The sequence below is a fragment of the Phocoena phocoena genome, chromosome 4 (genome assembly GCF_963924675.1).
Source record: "Phocoena phocoena chromosome 4, mPhoPho1.1, whole genome shotgun sequence".
Lineage (NCBI taxonomy): Eukaryota > Metazoa > Chordata > Mammalia > Artiodactyla > Phocoenidae > Phocoena > Phocoena phocoena.
Window position 1 is genome coordinate 55845714 of NC_089222.1, and position 25784 is coordinate 55871497.

Here is a 25784-nt window from a genome sequence, read left to right on the forward strand (position 1 = left end):
GGATATAAACAAAGTGTTATTTTGTTGGAAAAATTACCCTACCTAATTCACACTGCTAAAAATTCATCGCATACTTGTGCAATTACACTACAGATGATGACATTAGAGTAGATAATGATACAGTATGAGAACGGCATGCTATGATGAACTATAGGGTGCTACACTAAGGGAAGATCAGTATGGTATACATCACATCACTGTGTCTGGAGTCCCTCAGCACTTTGCTATCTGCCAAGTTTTTAGCCAACAGGATTCAAAAATCTTTGTCAGAACCAGTAAAAACAAAGAGCTTTTTCCAAAGTCAGAGATCAATAACCAGTGGTCATTTTCAGAGTGTGGAAGTCTTATTCAAAACCTACAAAGGAGATAAGAATGTTGACAAAGATTGAATGAAAATTTAATTTATAATCAAACTTACTATCAGAAAATCTGAAATTTAACTAAAGCACGATTTTCTTTTAAATTAGCAATGTTAAGAGTAAGTATGAAAGCTCTATTAACGTGCAGCCTTTTTAAGTAAGGGCTTACTCGTAAGTGCATATATACATGTGTATAATTAATAAAGTACCTACCTATTCAGTCACAAAAAAATGAATAAAGAAAAACAAAAAAAAAAGAATGCTGCGAGATACTGTGCAACATGGAAAGAGCAAAGGATAAAATGTTGAAAGCTGATCGAAAATTTAAAAAGGGTTTGACAATTCACCATGACATAAACACATGCACACCCCATATCATAACTTACATGACAGGAAAGCAAGTAGTGTTCAAACTACTCACCATAAGGGGTTTTTTAGACAGAAAAAACATACTTTAATTCTGATGTTTTAAGTTAGTGTACTAAATATTCATTTTAATTAAAAAAGATTTTAATGTTTAAATATAGGTGCACACTTATTTGTAGTCTTAATTTAATTAAATCAAAAAGATAAAAATTCATTGCTCAAAAACTGACAAAAAGTTTTTAGCAAACCTAAAACTGCTTTAAAAAATAAAGTCTATTAATTTTAAGAAGCAGTATGTGGAGAAGAATCTAACAAAAGGCATAAACATAATGGAAGCTATCTATTCAGGTCTTTACTGATGTAATTACCAATTTGCACAAAGTCATTGAAAACAGGACCAGTAGGCTCTACTGCTATCCCAAACCACCGAGTGCTGAACTAAGTCTCAGAGAGGCCCTGTTTACTTTGCACCTTCACTACATGGAGTTAAATTGGGGTGGGAGGATTTACCCTTCTGATAGCAAGCTTGGCATTGCAATGTGATAAGATAGTTTCTAGAAAGGATACAGAAAAACTTCACCCATAGTAACCTTGGTTGTTGATGCTCAGGAACTTAATCTTTCCATGTGATTCAAGATAGATAATTGGGGGCTTCCCTGGTGGCGCAGTGGTTGAGAGTCCACCTGCCGATGCAGGGGACACGGGTTCGTGCCCCAGTCTGGGACGATCCCACATGCCACGGAGCGGCTGGGCCCGTGAGCCATGGCCGCTGAGCCTGCGCGTCCGGAGCCTGTGCTCCACAACGGAAGAGGCCACAGCAGTGAGAGGCCCGCGTGCCGCAAAAAAAAAAAAAAAAGATAATTGAAAATTATTTCTGCTGTCTTACTGTCAAAGTGAGACAGAAAAGCATAAAATTATCACAGGCATACTCCCCCCACCCATTTCTCATCCCTTTACATTGAAAGGCATTCTATCTACTCTTTATAGCACTCTGAGCATCTCTCTTTTTTCTAACATTCTTAAAAATAATTAACTCAAATCTACAACATTTTTTAATTCCTTAAAAATTCTATAAGAATCATTCCTCTGCATCTGCTGACCTGAATATAGCCTAATTTTCAGGCTACACAATTAACTGTGTTCTTAACTTTTCTAATTTAGCTTTTCACCTTCCTTCCATGGACTAACTCCCTCTGTATAATTAGGGTTGAGCTTTTTCAAAAAGACAGGAGTTTTCAAAAGCATGAAAAGCTTCCACTGTTTTTCCCTTTGGGTACCTCCTACTGGTGAACTACGGTTTGCATATACATATATATGATTTTTTAATAAAATTCAATGTCTTCATCATGCTGAATTTTCTTCTTTTCCATTGACTCCTAAGTGCTATCGTCTTAAAATTATCTCCATCAAGGCTATCCTTGAAATTCTTTTTTGTTTATGGAAATCAAGGTAAGAAGGACCCCTTTCCTATTGATATTTCTTCTTCCACATAGATGTTTCTTCTTCTAACAACCTCTTAAGAACAGGCCAGAAGTATTGTCAATCACCAGAAGGAGGCTGGAGAGGGAAGAGTTCCTATGAAAAAAGCCTTAGGGGGGTAGGATTTCAAGCGCTGATAGGCTAAATTTAAAAACATGTCATACAGCTCTTCATAACATTGTTTTCTGGCCTATGGCTGTGAGTTTGTATGACAAAGACCTCAAGACTGCAAAAACACTTCTTTTTCTCCAAAATGTCATACTTTGCTGTTCTTCCTTACACAAGTGGTTTTCAGTAAATGACACAAAGTATGAGGGCATGTAGACATATTACATCTCTAATAAAAACATTATCAAATTATCACTCTCTGAAAATTTGCTTTGATCTTTTTCAGATTACATATCATATGCTGAGATGACAGGTTGTCATTTCTGTTTCCAATTGGGGTGGGATCTCCAGCAGAGCAGTCGTGTTGCTTTTATCTATCCACTCCCAGCACAGTTTGTTTATTAACGTCCTTTTCTGGCTCAAAATACAATGTTTGCCTCAAGACTAATGCTTACTGTATTTACTTTTGGGGAAGAAATTTGGGGTTTAGAATGAATTTCAACACTTTTAATGGTCCCCTGTTGACCAAAAGTGAAATCCAAACTCTGTACAATGACATGCAAAGCCTCTGAGGCTCTTGATGGTTTTCAGTTTTATATTCTCATTTATTTCACAGTGACATCAGGGCTGCAGAACCCCGCACAAACTCTCCAGCCACTCAAGAATACTTCTTGGTTCTTTTCACTTCACATCTTTTGTTCATGCCTGAAATGCCTTCTTTGCTTTTATGCTTGATGGATACCTAATCTACTTTTCCTTCCCAACTTAAAGCAAATGACCTCCCTTCTAAGGGGTCCTTGAAACTTCCTCAAAGTTATATTTGCTCCCTATTTGCAATACTATACATTTTGAATTTATTTTCACATCTAGCTTTTATCACATTTCATTATAACTGCTTATAGACTTCTATCTCCCCCTCATGTGCATGAGCTGTCTTGAAAACACATACACTTCTCTGGTAGCTCCACCAAGGCAAATATTGTGTTGTATTCTGTTCTGCAGTCTCTTCACTTTGTACAAAGCCTAAAAAGTGGTTTAAAAATTCTTTTGGGGCTTCCCTGGTGGCGCAGTGGTTGAGAGTCCGCCTGCCGGTGCAGGGGACACGGGTTCGTGCCCCGGTCCAGGAAGATCCCACATGCCGCGGAGCGGCTGGGCCCGTGAGCCATGGCCGCTGGGCCTGCGCGTCCGGAGCCTGTTGCTCCGCAACGGGAGAGGCCACAACAGTGAGAGGCCCGCGTACCACAAAAAAAAAAAAAAAAATTCTTTTGAATAAAATTACAGAGCAATTATTTTCAGGTTAGAATTTACTCTTCCCCTTACAACTGTATGCTATTGGTGAAATCGCTTAACCTCTCTGAACTTCAGTTTCCTCATCTGTAAAAAGGGGAAAAACTCTTCATGATTGATGTGACTATTATATTAAATGTTTTCCATGGAGCACAGTGGAGAGTTCTTTCAAATGCATTATGTTAACTATTCATATTATTAAGTATATAGCCAGAGGGGATTAATAAAAAGATGCTTATGTTATGGTTTCTTTGAAATGCTAGAGTGAATGAGAAAAAAGGATTCAGCTGTCTTAATGATTTAGTTATAGAGGACAATCTAATTTGCTCCCAATAGACTTTTTATTTTGGAAACAGCAACAAAAAGAAAAAAAAAATTAATACATTTAAAAAGTAGAATTATCTCAAGATACAATTGTATTTTTTCCCAAATACTATAATGAGAAACAATATTAGGTGTCGCAGTTACACTTTAGCAGAGGATTTGTTTATATTCATCAAGTTTAAAATCTGACTATACTAATTTCATTAGCATCTTATTTTTGCTTGGTTCACTTAATGTTATTCAAATACTCTATTTGAAATGTATCTCCTGAGATGTTTTTCCCCTTGAAGATGAACTTACTTTAATGTTTGCACAGGGGCTCAAGTGTGGGTATAGTAGATAGTTAATGGGCATGAAAAACTGCAGTAGAGCATGAAGCAGAGAATGAGCTCCTGCTTATTTATATAAATGCCTCCATTCCATACTCAGAAGGTGTCTGTAGTGTTAGAACACTCCCATCAGACACCCACCCACAGTCCTCATTGCATAAAAGAGGCATAACAAATGCGGGGGAGGACACCCCAGTCAGGAAGCCAAACACCTCTATGCATCCATTTATTAATCTATTTACTGATTACATCTAAAGGGAGTAGGAGCTTTAATTTAGAACTACGATTTGGCTTGTTGAAGACCCTTCACATGAGCCATTTCATTTGGGAGTTACATGGGCTGGAAAAGAACTTGGTAATTTGCCCTAAATCCCCAACCACCAGTGGAGGATGTGACTGAAGCTGACTAGCTGGATGGCTCTGGGTTTGCTCAACTTTGCAGACGCAGTCATTAGCATAGTCAATATGCCCCGAGGTAAAAAGATCTTGACTCAAGCCCACTTTAGTAAGAAAGTCAAAGAAAACGTCATTCATTTAATTATTTCTCAGGGCAGTTAATATTCCAAGGGACTTCAAGTTCCAAGACAGGAATATTTTAGTATTGTGTTTGACTATGATAATTTACAGTTCATTGGAAGAGTAGGAAAACATCTCAGGAGAATTGGCTTTGCTTTCTTAAAAGATTCCTGCAAGAGGATCATCGTCTATGACTTACACAAGTATTGATCTGTGTGTACTCCGCAGAGATTCTTACAGTGATTTTAACATTGATCTTTGTTTCCTTACACTGCCATACCACGCACTCACAAAATCAGTGTTAGCACTATGTAACCTAACTGTTGTCTTCTGTAATAGGTAACTAGATGGTTTACAGATTTGGCAGTCCAGTCTCTCACTGCATATAATAATATCTACTTGGGGCTGCCCTGGTGGCGCAGTGGTTGAGAGTCCGCCTGCCGATGCAGGGGACAAGGGCTCGTGCCCCGGTCCGGGAAGATCCCACATGCCGCGGAGGGCTGGGCCCGTGAGCTATGGCCGCTGAGCCTGCGCGTCCGGAGCCTATGCTCCCCAATGGGAGAGGCCACGACAGTGAGAGGCCCGCGTACCGCAAAAAAAAAAAAAAAAAAAAAATCTACTTATCTACGTCTTTAACTATAAAAGTAGTCTTAAACTCTTAATATGCTTGTGTTGCCTTTACCCAGAGTTAGATACTATCAGTTCTTTTCTACATGAGTTTCATCCTTTCCTATTTGGAAAAACGTTGTTTTTTTTTTTTTCTGTCTATGGTTTTTATGTACTACAAGCCGACATGGTTTTATTTATGCTGTGTTTTAGCCCAAAAGCCATCAAATATGTCAATTGCCTGTGGGAACACTGGACTTTAGGGTTTGCCTCTGCTGTACAAGTAGTCAAAGACTATCAAACAATGAACTGTGTAAGTTCAACCCAGACATGAATCAAGCCTCTTCTATTCCACCCTCCTCTGCCCAGGTTACAGAACGAAGTTCGATGTATGTGATCTGGATCTAGACTAGGTTTGTTTAGGATTTTCTGCTTGAGTCAAAGCTTACCTATCTTACTCCTCAGCCTCCACCAGCTCTTAATCAGATAGACCAGACCTTAAGCAGCCTGATGACTTGGGATATGGGGCATGCGGGTAGATAGAGGTAGTGTGATTTGTGGCTAATGTCCTTTTTTAGTGATCAAGAATTACGACTTATATAGATTGAATAACTTCTCCTGCAGTACTTCACACTCCGGAATAGGCTGGATGTTTGGGAGCCCTCACTAGCATTTTTAATAAAAGTGTCAGGTAGTGATCCTGTTGACAAGAGCAACTGTACTGTATTTTATTTACAGTACAATTTCCAATTATGCCCTGAAGATGATGGGACTGAACAAACAAGCCTTCACTGATTCACTGGCACTCAGAATTGTAGTCAGATGTATGTTGAATGATGTTCCATTGGGAAGAAATGTGAGCAATTTTTATTTCAAGTAGTAGGGAGATGGTAAATGGAAAGATCTTCAGACAGAGAAAGTGAGTTTAATAGCATCAGTATTATCGGCAATGTCTACACTTCCACCGTTGTTAATGTTTCACTGTTGTTTCCATTATATTGATAAACTGATATATTTACAGAATTAAAGTTCCTACACAAATGTTGCTGTAGGTTTAATCATAGCAAGCAGGGTGCCTATGCTAAAAAATGAAATAATTCAATAGGAGAGGCTCACTAAATTTCAAAGGAAAAATAAATTTACAATACGTTAAGTAAAACAAAAATTACCTTGACGTTTTCAAATTGTCTCTTTAAAAAAAAACGCTCACAGAAATTTTTCACTGTTTACAAGGGTTAAGTACAGGAAGTCAGATTGAAATAAATTTTAAATAAGCACAGATAATCTTTTAAAGAGGTATCATAGAAATGCAAAAACAATGCAATTTAAAGCAAACGTTTAGTTCCTAATATAATTTCTTTCCAATATATTTATGCTTTTCATCTGACCTAGAGTAGAAAATTTACTCGTCATTTCACTTTTCTTTTTGCAGTTGGTTTTATTTTCTGCTTCTGACGCATGGTTTTTTTTTCATATTCTGACATTAGATTTGGCAATTCATAGGCTAAAAGCAACAAAGAATGACTTCTCAACACATTGAAATTTTACAAAAGATCTTCTTGTTAGGCTTTACAAGCATTTTACAAAATAACTGTAAAATATACGATGGAAAAATAAATACAAAGTTTTTGCAAAGCCGGTTATATTTTGCAGTTTTCAAATGTCATTATATTTTTTTCTATTTCTTACAAGAGCAAAGTGGATGATCATCTCCCAAACATGGAAAATAAAGTGCGATCACTACTTCAAATGAATTATTTAGGAACTCTTATCTACCTTTCTGTTCAAGGGTAATTTGCAAAAGAGTCAAACAATATTAGCCAAATATAGTTTAATTAAGAGGATCAAAGTTTTTATTCTTCAAATATGCTCCACGAGTGTCAATATTATATGTCAAGTATAAATACTAATAAATTTTTTTCTCACAAATGCAGATCTTTAATAATAACTGTGTCATGTTATTAATAAGAGATAATAATTATTCAGTAATGTGATGTTTCTGGAACTATTAAAAGTGTTTTGCGTAGATTTACTCATTTCATCTTTACCACAGTCCCATGGGTAGGAACTGTTATCTCCAACTTCCAGATTAGGAAACTTGGACACAGAAAATGTAAACATTTTGACAAAAGTCACAATATGACAAACTGAGATGAGAACTGAGTAGGTCCAACTCCAGAGGCAACACTCTTAATCATTATTTCTATAAAACTGCCCCTTTGTACACTTTGCGTTTCATAGTCTTTTATATTAAGATTTAGTTCTCCCAAAGGCAAATAATTTACAAGCAAAACTTGGAAATGTCTAATAATTAGCAAAAACACTAGCAGAAACTCTGTAAAAGGGGGAAATTTCAGGTTTCACAAGCTAAGAAGCTGCCTAACATAGGAACTCTTTGCTAATATGCAACAGTCAAGTACCATTAAGCACTGGCAAAATTCTAAAACAACCTGGACACTTCAGGGTAACATGACAGCAGGTTAAAATGCCAGGCCATAATGGGTTCTTTCTTGTTATTATTTTCTACTTATTATTTAACTATAAATAGCAGGCAGTGACAGCCCAATTATCACCACTAGAAGCAAAATTACAAGAGCACCAGAGGGGTAGAAGGCAAGTTCCTCCTGTCTACAAAACCTGCAATCTGCTACAGGGATAAAGCAGTGCTTAAAAAAATGGTACTGACAATGCCAGCTAGACAGCACAAGCAAGGAGCAAAAGGAATGGCACCAGCCTTCACAGAAGAGAAAAAATGGTAATGTATTTGAAATGATTTTACTAAGCACCTCCTATATACCAGGTACTGCCTGTGCCCTGGGGTTACAGTGAGGTCAAAATAAGACCCCTAGCTAAATTCCAGTCAGGGAGGGAGGAAGATAGATACAGATACATAGATAGATACATAGATAGATACATAGATAGCAAGATATGGTACAGCATAATAAAAGGATAAAGAATGACAAGGTGAGCTCTTTTATTAGGGAGGTCAGGGAAGGCCTCTCTCAAGTTGTAACACAAAGTGGGATTTAAATAAAGATAGGAACAAGCCAGTTAAATTTCTTCAGTTAATGATTTCCAGGCAAAAGGAACAGAGAAAATAAAGTATCAGAGGCCAAAAAAAGGTCCAAAATGAAGTCCAAAGGTGGCCAGGGTTAGAAAACATGATATAGGGACTTACAGGACATGGAGGGGTCTTTGCATTTTTGTCTAAGGGGGCGGGAAACGAGTAGAGGGCTTGGAGCAAAGGGCTGCCATGCATGACCTTGCCAGAGGCTCACTGTGGCTTTCAATGGAAACTAGACAATAAGAGCAAGAGTGGAGAAACAAATGAGAGGCTACTCTTCAGTCCCAGGAGGAAGGATGGTTGTTCTGACCAGAGCGTTAGCAGCCGAAATGGCGAAGAAGCTGAAACGTTCAAAATTGAGTCTCAAGCCAGCAGAATGTGCTGATCGACAGGGAAGACTGGACTAAGATATAAAAGAAAACAGATATAGCAGTGATTTTAGAAAAGCCACAGTTTGTGCAAAACAACAGTGCTCATGCAGTGAAAAATGGCAAAGTAAACCAGTCTGAGAGCACGCATTGCTGCAGCCTGACCAATGGGTGCTGGATCACCCAGACCATCACAGAACTGTTCTTGACACACGCCGACCTAGACATAAGATTATATATGTTTGTATGCATGGGTATACATATGCATATGTTTACACCTATATATAATCACATAGATTTAGTTACCGCATACATCATGCCTATTTTTTTAAAAGACTAACATGCCCTTTTCTTTAAAGAGCAAGTAAAAATAGTATCACGTATTCCAAAAATTTTAACCCCAAAAGCATTAATAAAAAAATAAATCTAAAATGTCAGCATCTCTTCTGATATACTGTCAATTTAGAGGGGTTACTTTAGAGTGATTCGCCTTGAATCTCACTCTAAAAACGAGTTACTTGGCTCTCTCAAAAGAGGCAAACACAGACCCATTAAACATGCATCAACGGGCTTCCCTGGTGGCGCAGTGGTTGAGAATCTGCCTGCCAATGCAGGGGACACGGGTTCAAGCCCTGGTTCTGGGAAGATCCCACATGCCGCGGAGCAACTAGGCCCGTGAGCCACAACTACTGAGCCTGCGTGTCTGGAGCCTGTGCTCCACAACAAGAGAGGCCACGATAGTGAGAGGCCTGCGCACCGCAATGAAGAGTGGTCCCCGCTTGCCCCAACTAGAGAAAGCCCTCGCACAGAAATGAAGACCCAACACAGTCATAAATAAATAATAAATAAATTAAAATTGCAACCTCCCTTTAAAAAACAACAACAACAAAACATGCATCAAAATATTTATATTCACTCATTTATTCCCCAAATGTTTACTGTGGGCTAATGTACATCAAGTATTGTACAAGGCAGTAGGGTTATGGAAATGGATAATCAGATCTCGGCCATGATCTAGTGGTCTCCATATCTGGAAGGAAAACGACCCTGAGTGCATAATTATAAGCCATGAGCTAGAAGCAGAGAGTGTTAAGGAAATGTTAGGTTTCACACCTAAGCACCTGGCATCAAAGGAGCTGGGCACTACCTGACAAATACATTTTAGCATGATACAGAGTTTTGTTTTTTCAGGTAACTGATTGCTTATTCTTGAGAGGAAGCCTTCCCAGTGATTTAAAATCCCCACGTGGACCTTAAACATTAACTACTTCAATATGTCTCTGGGAGTGAGAAAACAGTAAATAACCTCAAATGGGTTTTCAGTTTTGCTTTTTGGTTGTTTTAATCCATAGCACAAAACTTGTGACACATCGGTACTCAAAAATACTTATTGAAGAGTAAATGAATGAATAATTGAGTCTATGTGTTTAGAGAAAGAAATGAGAGGATAGAATTTCCAAAGCAGAAAGAAAAACTAAGAGAAACTCAAAAGTAAGAAAACCTCTTAGCTCTATTTTCACATTTCCACCTCTTACACACACACCTTACATCTACATTCTCCATAAATTATCCAGCAGTCATTTCTATGATAGAACTATGTATTGTAAAACCAGAGATTGTGTCATGTTGCCCTACGTGTGTAGAGGCTACAACCCACAACAGTGTTTTCAGTTATTTATTTAAATGCTACATTTCTTTGCCTTTAAAAGAGACTTCATTTTGCTTTATATCCATTGGTTGTAGAGACTGAAAATAGGAAACATTAAAAAATTAACAGTAAGAGAAAGCTAATTTTCTTATAAAAACACTTGCTTTACCACACCCCAGCCATACTCCCAAATCTCCATATTTTCTTAGGGATACAAGAGGTTCACAGAGCCTTTGCAGCATGGTGCAATGGTTTCCATGGATTTTTTTTTTTTTTTTTTAAGTTTAGTGAACAGTGTGCTTTCAAAGACATGTACTGTCAAGGCCTTTGGCAGAGTAAATTATGTATTTCTGAGATATAAAAAGTATTTTTGATGTTTTCTTTTTTCCCATTAGTTTAAAATATAGAAAATTACAGGGTTTAACCGACCCTATCACTCATCTAAACAAATTTTCATACTTTGCCAGTTTGCTTCAAATATTCTGTTTACCGAACAATTGAAATATTGACATATGAAATTGAAATTTCCATTTTTTTTTTTCTGCTATGGCCTTAACAAGTCCAGCCCCACTCCCCTTCAGCATTTCCCAAAGGCAAAATTTTGGCGTATTTCATTCCATTTCATATTTTTGGACTTATGCTACATATACTGTACCCACAAATAAGTCTTTTCAAAATTATATGGTTTGCTTCTTATTGTATCAGTCAGCCATTTTTTTTAACCCAATGTCATATTTTTGAAATATATTCATGTTGATTCCTATAGATTCCCCTTCATTTTAACTGCCAATTATATCATAGGTCAAATTCTTAGGTCATTTTTTTTGGATTACCTATTCTGGTCCACTGATGTATTTTTTCCTGCACCAACACCATGTGATTTTAATTACGGTATAATAGACATTGATATATAGTAAGACTGCACCTCCTTCTTTTTCACAATTGTCTTGGCCATTCTTGATGCTTTCTTCTTTGTATGATCTTTGGAATCAGTTTTCTAGTTTAGAATTGTATTGAATTCAGAGATTTATTTGAGAAAGCTAACATATTTATGATACTGTGTCTTATCTACCATAAATACGGTATATCTTTTCTGTTATTCAGGACTTCAGGTTCTGCATTAATGTTATTTAACTGTCTCCACACTTTTTAGCTAGATTTCTTTCCAATTATCTAATAATCTTTGCTGCCCATATAAAGTGTCTTTTACATTTTTAAATGACTATTGTTGATGTAGTGGAATAATAAATATTTCTGTTTTGTTGACTGGCATGGTCAACAGAATCATGCCCCCCACCCCAAGGATTTCCACATCTTAATTCCCAGAACCTGAGAATATGTTCGGTTACACAGCAAAGGGGAATTAAGATTGCATATCAAATTAAGATGATAGTTAGCTGACCTTGAGAAGGTGAGACAGTGAGATTGTGCTGGATTATCCCAGTAGATCCATTGTAACACAAGGGTCTTTATAAGAGGAGGAAGATGACAAAAGTGTCAGAGTTAGGGAGAAACTTGAAGATGCTATGCTGCTGGCTTTGAAGACAGAGGAAGAGCTCATGGGCCAAGGAGTGCTGGCTGCCTTTAGGAGTAGAAAAAGCAAGGAGACAGATTCTTCCCTAGAGCTTACAGAAGGGATGTAGCCCTCCAGAGACCGATTTCAGATGTCTCATCTCCAGAACGGTAAAATAATGAATTAATGTTAAGCTACTAAGTTTGTGATAATTTGCTATAGCAGCAATAGGAAACCTATACAATTTGTATCTAGTAAATGTGCTAAACTATTATTAACTCTAACAGTTTTTTTGCGACATTTACCTTGGATTTTACGTGTCTAAAAACATATTGAATACAAATAATCATAATTTTGTCTTTTCCTTTCTAATACTAATACCTCATTTTTAATATATTTGTCTTGCTACATTGGCTAGAACACCCAGCACAATACTGGAAATAGTAATACTAGGCACCTCAATTATTGCTACCTTGATAGAAATGATGTTATTTTCTGAGTTATATGATGTTGCCTGATTGGCTGATGCCATTTGTAAGGTAAGGGAAATCCCTACTTAGTCTTTGTTTTCTAGCAGTTAAAAAATTTCTTACTCAGCATCTCCTGTTTGACATTTAATAGTCACCTCAAACTTAATGTGCCTAAATTTGTCTTATTTCCTCCCTAAATCTTCTCCTTTCCTAACTTCCCCATCTCAATTAATGGCACCATCATTCACACAGGTACAAACTGAGGAGTGATTCCAAACTTCTCTCTTTCTTGCATTTCTCATATCCAAGTTACTGGCAAATCCAATGAGTCCTAACTTTAAAACCATAATACAATTAGCCACTTTCACCTCCCCAGTTCATACTAACTCAGACAAGCCACAGCCATCTGTCATCTGGACTACAATACCTCCGTTAATGCTCTTTTGCCCCAAGAGTCCATTTTACCAGCAGGTATAATGACCTTTGAAAAATGTAAATTATCTGATGTCATTCCTGTGCTCAAATTTCTCCATTGGCTTTCCATCAGATTCAAAATTCAATCTAAATCCTTATCATAACCTCTAAGATTCTACGTGATCTGACATCTCCTACTACACTCTATGCCTCTCAACCTGCCTCAGACACATTGCTTTCTCTGATATTTCTTAAGCATATCAAGCTGTTCCAAGTTTAAAGTTTTTGTACTTGATGTTTCCTTTGCCTGAAACCCTCCTGCTTCAGATTTTCTCATGGATTATTTCCTCTGTTCATTCAGGTGTCAGCCCATATGCTAGCTCTTCAAAAAGGCAGTCCTTGACCAAACTATCTAAAATACCTAAAGTAGCACACACATTCATGCAAAATGCATACAGCCATAGTTATTTACTCCTTTATTTTTCTACATAGAACTTATTGCTACCCACCAACATGATACATGCAAGTAGTTTGTGTTTTGTTGTCTTGACCACTGTAATGTAGGATCCATGCATTAATGGCAGAGATTTTCTATTTTATTTATCACAGCATCCCCAGTGCCTAGAAAAGTATCCATCATAATGGGTAAATTATGCTAAAGAAATATTTGTTTAAAACAGTTGAATTGATGCTAAAGCAATATTTGGTTAAAACATGTTGAATTTACTCAAATATTTTACCTATATCTAAAATGTAATCATGGCTGTCAATCTGTCAATTGTCAGTGTGGTGAATTACATGTATATGGTCTATCATTGTCACTGTCAGTTTTTGTAAGTTTTCTGGTTTTGCTTAAAAAGAATCTGTAAACATTTTTCTCTTTTTCTTACTGGAGTATAATTGTTTTACAATGTTGTGTTAGTTTCTGCTGCACAGTGAAGTGAATCAGCTATATGGATACATATATCCCCTTCCTCTTGGACCTCCCTCCTCGCCCACATCCCACCCATCTAGGTCATCACAGAGCACCAAGCTGAGCTCCCTGAGCTATACAGCAGGTTCCCACTAGCTATCCATTCTACACATGGTAGCGTATCTATGCGAAACCCAATCTCCCAATTCATCCCACCCTCCCCTTCGCCCACTGTGTCCACACATCCATTCTCTACACATCCATTCTCTGCCTTTCTATTCCTGCCCTGCAAATAGGAAGAATCTGTAAATATTTTTTAGATCTAACATATCAAATTAATCAGTTGTATCTGTATCATCCAAGTAGTTTAAATGCTTACTAATTTTGTGTGCCTGATCCATTTAGTTTTTTGAAAGATATGTTAATATGTTCCATTGAGATTGCATTTGTAGATCTTCTGCTTTTGACATATAAATCCAGGAGAATCGTGTGCAAGTTTTGAACTGTAGTATCTTATATTTTTTTTCTTTCATTATTTTGTAAAATTTATCTCCGATCCTAATAATGTTTTTTTCTCTTAAATTTTATCTCATTAATATTGCTAGACCAGGTATATTTATGTTAGAATTTTACAGTATATTTATTTCTTTCATTTATAACTTTTCTGTACTACTTTAAGTGTTCCTCAGAAGCTACATTTTTCTGAATTTTATTTCAGTATAATATGATTAGTCTTTAACTTTATATATAAAAATTTAGTACATTAACATGTCATATAATTACTGGTTAAGTGTGGAATTATTTTTTCAATCATTTTTATTTACCATTCTTTTTCTTTATATCTTTCATTTTTTACCATTTGTTGGATTGATTTTTTCTTAGATCCCTTTATCTCACATACATGTAACTTCCCCAAACACGCTAAGAAAAAATGTGAGTTTTCAAAATTTTTTAGTTTTCTCTATGTTTAGTATTAACATTGACTTTATACAGTTCCAACAAAGTCTAGTTACTCAGTATATTCTTTCTCCTCCTAAATAACAGATAATTAATATACTCAGCTACCTTCAAACTCCTCTGCAATCATTAAGACTTAGAGTTATATTTTTTTCTTGCCCTTAATAGACTTACCAACATCATTTACCACTATTTTTGTCAATGAGTATTTATAGCATCACATTTCTTTCTCTGAATTCATTTCTTTTTTGCTCAATAATATCTCTTAGTAATATTTCTGCAAGAATTTTTCAATTATAAATGTTCAGCTTTTGTACTTCTGAAGATACCTTATTTCTTCCTCACTCTTGAATGATAATCTACCTGGCTAGGATAATTTCCTCCTGAATGAATGCAAATAATTCAAAAATCCTCTGAAAAAACAATCTTTAAATGACTGAAAATGCTCAAAGTGATAAAAGAAGAAAAAATATCCATAAAGAACAAAAATTATGAAACAAACACACATATGGATCAAAACTAGATGCAGATTCTTTTAAAGTCAATTATTAATTTTGGAAATGAAAATAGCAACATTAAATTATGGGATACATGCTAATTTGGCCAAAGCCACAGACAAAATGACATAACTGGAACACTGTACTAAGGAATTGATCCAGAGGACTACAAAGGGATATACAGAAAACAGATGAAAAATCTGAAAGATAAGGTAAGAAGCACCAGGGAAAGATTCAGAAGTTTCAGAATACCCCTAATATAAGTTTCAGAAGTGGAGGGTACAGGGAATAAGGGAGAGACTCTATCTGAGAAGGTAATGTCTGACCATTCAGAATTTAAGAAGGAAACATACATGTTGAATTTGTGACTCTGTCATGGAGTTGATTTCCTCTTGTGCTTTGGAATCTTATTCTTCAAGCTTATGTTTTTGGGGTATTTCTTAGAAAGTTTAATGTTGTGGTGGTCATTTTTGGTTTTTTACATATGTGTTGATTAGTTTCCCTCTCCTGAGTTCCAACGGCTGAGTCTGGTTTTACAATTGTGTCTAAACAGCTCACAGGTATCTACTCCAGAAACAAGTCTTAAAATGAATGCTTGGGCCTTTTTTCCCTGAGGTTCCCACAGACAGAGTTTCTGAGTCAGTGGGCCCTTTGGTCTAGGTCCCAATATGCCTCTGTTTCCCTTCCTTCCCTTGCTCTAGGCAGCAGCTCAATACCAGGTGCAGTCAGATTTAGCCCTCAAAACTTTAAAAATTGCTGTGCATAAGTGTGTCTTGCCTCAGATTAATGCCACTGACATGACTGCAAGCCTTATGGGAGCCAGTCTGGTCCTTGTGAACACACAGCACTGAACCCCAGCCACCTCTGCTTGCTTCCTCATCCAGAGCCTGCTTCCTAGAACCTGGTCCTAGAAGTCTGTCGGTTAAGCCTCTACATACTGCACTGTGTTTCTGTTTGGTGTGTGAATCACAAAATCATCTTGAGACAATGTTAATTCTGATTTTTTAAAAAGCTTTCTAATACCCTAGACTAACCTATTTTCCTGCAAAATGGATAATTAAAATTAAAAAATGGATTCCTACATTGTCTTACTTTCTATGACTGTGGTGATAGAAAAAGTTATTCTCTAAACAAAAATTTATTTTACCAAATCGAATATGAATTAATAGTGTCCATTTCTGCTACACATGACATGTCCTCAGTAAGTGGCCTCCCCGCCAGTATGGTTGCCTCTACTGATCACAAGTAAAATTCCACGCTCAACATGAGTGAGTTGTGATAGTTCTCAAACACACTATGCCAGCATACATACTAGTTACGGTGATTTTGTTGTTTAATTAAATAGTATGTGCACCGATTAAATATAAGTGCCAAAATGGTTTATTTCTCTGAAAATTTAGTTGAAAAGTTTCAAAAAGCTTGGATATCTAAAGTTGCTAAATAAAAATGCTATTGAATTATATGTGGGTGAGCCAATGCAGAGAACTAAGGAAAACTAATAAAAACCTAGAAGATTTCTTTGCAAGTGTTAAATCATGTACTACTCTAGAAAACTAAACCTGGAAATTAAAGATTGAATTCTGTATATGGTTTATGCTACAAAAAATAAACAGAAATCTAGTCAATAGGTCTATACTCTAAGAAAAAAATTTAGCTCTACTTAAAAGTAGTGTAAATGAATGTGCATTTATACGTTTTCAGCCAAAATAAAATATTTACCATGAGCTTGTATTACTTTCATGGTTCTCTGCTTTAGCCAACTTTCTTGACTATCCAAGGAGATGCCAGTCCCAATAGCTTTTATTGTATTTCAGTTACCATTAGAAAAGCATTGGGAGGAAAATAAATTGGAGGACTTTGCTTCTTTATGAAGACAAAAATGAGATGAAAAATTATCTAATTTGCAAACAAAATGTTCTTTTCTTATATCATTTCTATGCTTAGTTATGTAAATGGAGAAATGACAGGCTGTCAGTAATGTGTTTTTTGTGACAAAGTGTGTTTGGGGATTAGTCTTAGTTTGAAACTGTGTGATGTGGGACCAGGCAACATGAACTCAGGAAAGAACAAACCACTCTACCGGCTTGAGAAATCAGGACATAAGAGCAAGTGTCAGTCCTCTAAGCAAGCACTACACTGCAGGTGCTGGCTCACTGCTTCAGGTTAGCCTTTGCAGGACTTTTGGAGAATGTCCTCATGATTATTTATTACCTTAGAAACAATCCACACTGAGTTTAGTCTTTAGGAGAATATAGTCTTTAGGAGATTTCATCAAATTAAAAAAAAATAGAAAGGAATTTTTTTTTTTTTTTTTTTTGCGGTACGCGGGCCTCTCACTGTTGTGGCCTCTCCCGCTGTGGAGCACAGGCTCCATATGCGCAGGCTCAGTGGCCATGGCTCACGGGCCCAGCCGCTCCACGGCATGTGGGATCCTCCCGGACCGGGGCACGAACCCGTGTCCCCTGCATCGGCAGGCGGACTCCCAACCACTGTGCCACCAGGGAATCCCAAAAGGAAATTTTTAATAATTTTTTTTAGGTAGGACTAAAATCTATATAAGCAAAACAAATTTGATTTTGTTATAAAAAGTTGCCATGTATAAGACTACTAGTTTCAGAGATTTGCTTTCATTTGTAAAATAACTGAATCTAAAGACATAGAATAATAAAATTTAAAGCCTAAAATCACCAGGCTCATTCAAACACTTCATTTCTACATGAAAATAAGACCTGTTATGAGAACTTTCGCAGGCTTTCCCTAAGTAGAAAATAATTCAATATTTTTTTTACTTGCAAACACAGATGCAGACACACAGATGCAGACACACAGATGCTGATTAACCCTTCAAAAGAGCCTCTTCTAATGACTACAGTGCCCGATAGGAGGAAAGTTGAGGGAATGAGGAAGGAGGAGACAAGACAGGCAACCTCTAGTTTTGATTCTTTTTTGTGCTGTATAGACAGAAACATTTCTTGGGACCATGAGACCAGGGTTGCAGTTTATTACATTTCTGGAGCTCTTTTTTATTTGATTTTATGACCTCTCCAATCAATGCACGACAATATGCTGTACAATATCGAGTGTCAGCAACAATGTGGAGAAACTGAGACACGAATTTGCTGCTGGTGGGAACGCAAATTGGTACAACTACTAATAAAAAGTAAAGTTGAAGATATAATATGCTCTTTGTTCCAGTAATCACACTCCTAGGTACAGATCCTAGAGAAACTTTCCCATGTGTTGCTGCAACATTTACACCTTCACACACACACACACACAAATGGAATTAACTTAAAAATCTAACATCAAGAGAATGAATAAACAAATTCTGATCTAGTCACACTAGGGGACCCTATACTGTAGCTAAAATGATTGAACTAGAAGTTGAAAAAGAGTATTTACAGCATGAATCATTTTTAAGAAGATTGAAAACATACACACACATATATATTTTGCTTACCCACATATGTATTGTGTGTATATTACATAGAAATATATTTATTTTAAATATATAATACACATTATGTTACATAATTATGTGTAAGCATAAATTTACATAGAAATAAAAAAACACATTTTGGATAATGATTATTTCAATAGAGGGAGGAAAATAAAGGGTTCAGGAATGAGTACACGGGAGTTTAAACAGTATCTGTAGTATCACATTGCTTTAAAAGTATAAAAGAAACACTAAAATAAATTTGGCATGCTTATATGATTTAGCAAAAGTTTATAATGGGTTCTTTTACTATGTTATTTCTTTACTTTTCCCTATAGCTGAAATACAATTGATCCTTGAATAATGAGGGGGTGGGGCACCGCCCCTCCATACTGTTGAAAATCCATGTTTAATTTATTGTTAGTCCTCCCTGTATGCAGTTCCTCCATATCCAAGGTTGTGCATCCTTAGATTCAGTCAATCAGACCTCAGTACTGTAGTATTTATTATTGAAAAACAATCCAGGTATAGGTGGACTCACACAGTTCAAACTCTTGTGGTTCAAGGATCAACTGTACTTCATAATTATAAAATACGGTCACTGCATCTTTTTCCTAAGTTGAAGATTTAGCAAACTTCAATACCTAAATATGCACAGAAATAATAAAACAAACTAAATGACCAAGAGTCATTGTGTCAAGTACCCATTTTTCCAGAGTGTATGATTCTATACAGGAAGTAAGGTCCATACTACAACATTGTCTTTAATGGTGCATTTAATATTTTTTTTTTACATTTTAACCAATATCAGGTACATACTTCAAATATTGCTTGCTGAATCTTTTGATGAGTGAAAGATATTCCAGAGTCAGTGCAAAGAAATTTAGGGGTCTTTGTGTAGAGACAAAAAATAAAGGGAGGTTTTCCATTCATGATTTCCCGTGTTGTAAGGTAGGTAGCTTTAATAATACCAGAAGATAAAAATTCTATGTTAGAATCTAGAAAATGTGAAGGTACTAAAGCTAGGCTGTAAGTCTCCTCCCACTGCTTCTTTCAGAAGACCAGAGAGAAGGCACCCACCAACTGATTAAGTTTTTTCAGAGTTTACTGTGGGTATCTCAGGTTGTTTGGGTCATTCTGATTTATGACTTGAAGAAAATTAAACTCATTTTAGGGAGACTTTAATCTGCTATAGAGGATGATGAAGACTAAACGATATTTCCCTAGCAATGGTTGTTTTTCTCCTCACTTTTTCTAATACTATTTCTTTTTTATTTGGGAAAATTTTAATATCAACATTTCAATTAAACTTTAATACTCCCTGCACTAATCTAAATTGGGAGAATCTCGACTATGCTACTGACCGTATTATCTCCTTACTTGGTGTAGAATAGGTTTATTTACATTTTTTTCTATCCCTGCCTGAAATTTAACTATAATCCACAAAGGGAGAGATATAAATGCTTCCATAATACTATATTTCTAATATACATGATTTTAGCTTTTTTCAAGTGCTACGTTTACATAATTCCTAAGATTATGTTCACAAGAACAAAGCCATTTTTCAAGCCCTGAAGATTCTGTTTTAACAGCTCAGGGGGAAGTGTGTTTTCAAAAGTATCGATGTGGAGGAGTTAATGATAAATTACATAAAGGAAATAAAACTAGTTTCAGAGATAAGATGAATAGCAAGCCTTCACCTCCCAGATGTAACACCTATCCACTGCATAAGCAGATGGACAAGAACTTTGCCTATTTAGATAACAGGCGTGAGCGACACTCAGGTCTTTGGGACCCTCCATCCAGTCTTAGTATTTCTGAGGTTATAATGTTTCCTTGCTGGATCAAAAGAAGCTGAACTCAGCTACATGGGGACAGCTCTCCTGAGCATTTCTCCTTTTTGACATAGAGCCTTTTGATTCAAGGAGAATAAATGGTACCGTGCACAGGCTTAAGTTAGTTTTTGAACTTTAGCTCTATTTTGCACAAGGCTAAATTTCACCCTAAGTCTGAGGCAAAAAGGAGCCTACTCCTTTTCTGCTGGGTTGTGCCTTCAGGTTTATTCCCAATTCCCTGGAGTGTACCACTAAAATTAAAGCAGCATTGGAAGATTCCATATAAGTACCATCTTCCCTGTCCTTAGGGTCATGGCTATTACTAAATCGATAAAACTAAAACTTTGTACAAGTACCTAAATTGTTGTTTTTGTTATTATTTAGAAAAAGTTGATGCTGCCATGGCAGTCAAAATGTGTGTTACTAAACTGAGTGGAGAGTCAAAGAAATCAACTGAATATTTAAAAGCACTTACTATGTGTTATAGCACTCAATTTTCATGCAAGTATTGCAAAATGTTATCTTTTTGTGCAGAGCCCTGTTAAATAATTTGGTTAAGGAACACACTTTGTAATATAAAATGTCGATTAAGCATCCAACGATTTCCAACTATAAAACACTAATTTTTTTCCATTCTGTTATCCTTTGTGCAGCACTGGGGTCTCAACTATTGAGAGAAGAAGCAAAAGAATTACATTCCTTTTTATACATCAATAAAATATGCTTACCAATGTACTAAACTTAAGGAAAGTTTTAAGACAGCATTCCATTCATCCTCAAGAAGGCTTACAACCTAGTTCAAATGAACAAGGTACAGCAACTATGGTATAGTATTGGTAACAGACTTACTCTGGGATTGAAAACAACTCTAAAAGTTGGGTTGATTAAACACCGTGGTTTGAACAAATTGTAGAGCAAACAAGGCACCCAGGATTTGGAGAGCTGAGATCCCAAGCTCCTGAAAAAAGGGAGTCTCAGAGAAATGAGCTCCATATCCTGTATGCAATTTCCCCTCAAGGTATTTGCCAGTTCCCAGCTGTGCACATGCAGTATGAAATGCCAAGATCAAGCAGAAAGCAGCTGCTACAGGGCTATAAAAATAAGCAGAGGTTTCTGTAATTTCACAATTCTTAGAAGACAAATATTGTAGTTCAAGGTTCACCAAGGAGGAGGGGAATTGACTAAGACCCTGGTTGTCTATGAAAATCCCTGAAAGATTCTGCCATAGGAATAAAGGGAGCCCACTCTCTGTAACTGATAGAATAAGAAGAAAAGAATATATAAAAAGTATGTTTTCTGACCACAATAAAATTGATCAAGAAATAAATAACAAAAAGACAACTAGATCATTTTAAATGAATAAAATGTAAATATCATCTGGGCCAAAGAAAAATTTAAATTGATAATTAGAAAATATTTGGAAAATATGACATATTTCTACTTATTAAATGTTGTGTTTATGTAGCCTTACCTATATAAATTTTTTAAAGAAGTAAGGCTGAATATCAATTACCTACACTTCCACCTCAAGGAGCAAAAAGTTATTTTTAAAAAGAGCAGAAATCAATGAAACAAAACAAGACATAAAATGGAAAAAAATTAACAAATGTAAGAATTGATTTTAAAAAATGAATAAAAGTAAGAAGTTCCTAAGCAAACCAAAGAAGCAAAAAGAGAGAGAACACAAATTACCAAGATAAAGAATGAAAGAGGACACATTACTACAGGTTCCACAAAAATTAAAATGGGATGGCCGAGGAGAGCTTCAAGATGGCAGAAGAGTAAGACGTGGAGATCATCTTCCTCCCCACAAATACATCAGAAATACATCTACATGTGGAACAACTCCTACAGAACACCTACTGAATGCTGGCAGAAGACCTTAGACATGCCAAAAGGCAAGAAACTCCCTACGTACCTGGGTAGGGCAAAAGAAAAACGAAAAACAGACACAAAAGAATAGGGACGGTACCTGCACCAGTGGGAGGGAGCTGTGAAGGAGGAAAGGTTCCCACACACTAGGAAGCCCCTTCACGTGCGGAGACTGCGGGGTGTGGAGAGGGGAATCTTCGGAGCCACGGAGGAGAGCACAGCAACAGGGGTGCGGAGGGCAAAGCAGAGAGATTTCCGCATGGAGGATCGGTGCCGACCGGCACTCACCAGCCCGAGAGGCTTGTCCGCTCACCCGCCGGGGTGGGCGGGGCTGGGAGCTGAGGCTCAGGCTTCGGAGGTCAGACCCCAGGGAGAAGACTGGGGTTGGTGGCGTGAACACAGCCTGAAGGGGCTAGTGCGCCACGGCTAGCTGGGAGGGAGTCCAGGAGAAGTCTGGAGCTGCCGAAGAGGCAAGAGACTTTTTCTTGCCTCTTTGTTTCCTGGTGTAAGAGGAGGGAGCATTAAGAGCGCTGCTTAAAGGAGCTCCAGAGAGGCGTGCGAGGCACGGCTATCAGCGCGGACCACAGAGATGGGCATGAGAAGCTAAGGTTGCTGCTGCCGCCACCAAAAAGCCTGTATGCAAGCACAGGTCACTATCTACACCTCCCCTCCCGGGAGCCTATGCAGCCCGCCACTGCCAGGGTCCCGGGATCCAGGGACAACTTCCCCGGGGGGAATGCAGGGTGTGCCTCAGGCTGGTGCAACGTCACGACGGCCTCTGACGTCGCAGGCTCGCTCCGCATCCTTACCCCTCCCTCCCCCCGGCCTCAGTGAGCCAGAGCCCCCGAATCAGCTGCTCCTTTAACCCCATCCTGTCTGAGTGAAGAACAGACACCCTCAGGAGACCTACATGCAAGAGACGGAGCCAAATCCAAAGCTGAACCCCAGAAGCTGTGCGAACAAAGAAGAGAAAGGGAAATCTCTCCCAGCAGCCTCAGAAGCAGCGGATAAAAGCTCCACAGTCAACTTGATGTACCCTGCATCTGTGGAATACATGAATAGACAGCGAATCATCCCAAATTGAGGAGGTGGACTTCGGGAGTAACGATATATATATATATTTCCCTTTTTCTCTTTCTGTGAGGGTGTATGTGTATGCTTCTCTGTGTGATGCTGTCTGTATAGCTTTCCTTTTACCATTTGTCCTAGGGTTCTGTCTGTTTGGTGTTTGTTTTTTTTAGTATAGTTTTCAGGGCTTGTTATCATTGGTGGATTTGTTTTGGTTTCGTTGCTCTCTTCCTTTTTTTTTTTTTTTACTACTTTTAAAGAAATGTTTTTTAATAATTATTTTTTATTTTAATAACTTTACATTATTTTATTTTATTTTATTTTATCTGCTTCTTTCTTTCTTTTCTTTCTCCCTTTTATTCTGAGCCATGTGGATGACAGGCTCTTGGTGCTCCAGCCAGGTGACAGGGCTGTGCCTCTGATATGGGAGAGCCAAATTCAGGACACTGGTCTACAAGAGACCTCCCAGCTCCACGTAATACCAAACAGTGAAAATCTCCCAGTGATCTCCATCTCAACGCCAAGACCCAGCTTCACTCAAGGACCAGCAAGCTACAGTGCTGGACATCCTGGACACCAAACAACTAGCAAGTCAGGAACACAACACCATCCATCAGCAGAGAGGCTGCCTAAAAATCATAATAAGGCCACAGACACCCCAAAACAAACCACCAGATGTGGACCTGCCCACCAGAAAGACAAATTCCAGCCTCATCCACCAGAACAAAGGCACTAGTCCCCTCCACCAGCAAGCCTACAAAACCCACTGAACCAATGTTAGCCACTGGGAACAGACACCAAAAACAATGATAACTACAAACCTGCAGCCTGTGAAAAGGAAACCCCAAACACAGTAAGTTAAGCAAAATGAGAAGACAGAGAAAACACAGCAGGTGAAGGAGCAAGGTAAAAACCCACCAGACCTAACAAATGAAGAAGAAATAGGCAGTCTACCTAAAAAAGAATTCAGAATAATGATAGTAAAGATGATGCAAGATCTTGGAAAGAGAATGGAGAAAATACAAGAAACGTTTAACAAGGACCTAGAAGAACTAAAGAGCAAACAAACGGTGATGAACAACACAATAAATGAAATTAACTATTCTCTAGAAGGGATCAATAGCAGAATAACTGAGGCAGAACGGATAAGTGACCTGGAAGATAAAATAGTGGAAATAACTCTGCAGAGCAAATAAAGTAAAAAGACTGAAAAGAATTGAGGACAGTCTCAGAGACCTCTGGGACAACATTAAACGCACCAACATTCGAATTATAGGGGTCCCAGAAGAAGAAGAGAAAAAGAAAGGGACTGAGGAAATATTTGAAGAGATTATAGTTGAAAACTTCCCTAATATGGGAAAGGAAATAGTTAATCAAGCCCAGGAAGCACAGAGAGTCCCATACAGGATAAATCCAAGGAGAAACACCAAGACACATATTAATCAACCTATCAAAAATTAAATACAAACAAAAAATATTACAAGCACCAAGGGAAAAACAAAAAATAACACAGAAGGGAATCCCCATAAGGTTAACAGCTGATGTTTCAGCAGAAGCTCTGCAAGCCAGAAGGGAGTGGCAGGACATATTTAAAGTAATGAAGGAGAAAAACCTACAACCAAGATTACTCTACCCAGCAAGGATCTCATTCTGATTCAATGGAGAAATCAAAAGCTTTACAGACAAGCAAAAGCTAAGAGAATTCAGCACTGCCAAACCAGCTTTACAACAAATGCTAAAGGAACTTCTCTAGGCAGGAAACACAAGACAAGGAAAAGACCTACAATAACAAACCCAAAACAATTAAGAAAATGTAATAGGAACATACATATCGATAATTACCTTAAATGTAAATGGATTAAATGCTCCAACCAAAGGAACTAGACTGGCTGAATTGATACAAAAACCACACCCATATATATGCTGTCTACAAGAGACCCACTTCAGACCTAGGGAGGCATACAGACTGAAAGTGAGGGGATGGAAAAAGATATTCCATGCAAATGGAAATCAAAAGAAAGCTGGAGTAGCAATTCTCATATCAGACAACATGGACTTTAGAATAAAGACTATTACAAGATACAAAGAAGGACACTACATAATGATCAAGGGATCAATCTAAGAAGAAGATATAACAATTGCAAATTTTTATGAACCCAACATAGGAGCACCTCAATACATAAGGCAAATAGTACCAGCCAAAAAAGGGGAAATTGACAGTAACATAATCCGAGTAGGGGACTTTAACACCCCACTTTCACCAATGGACAGATCATCCAAAATGAAAATAAATAAGGAAACACAAGCATTAAATGATACATTAAATAAGGTAGACTTAATTGATATATATAG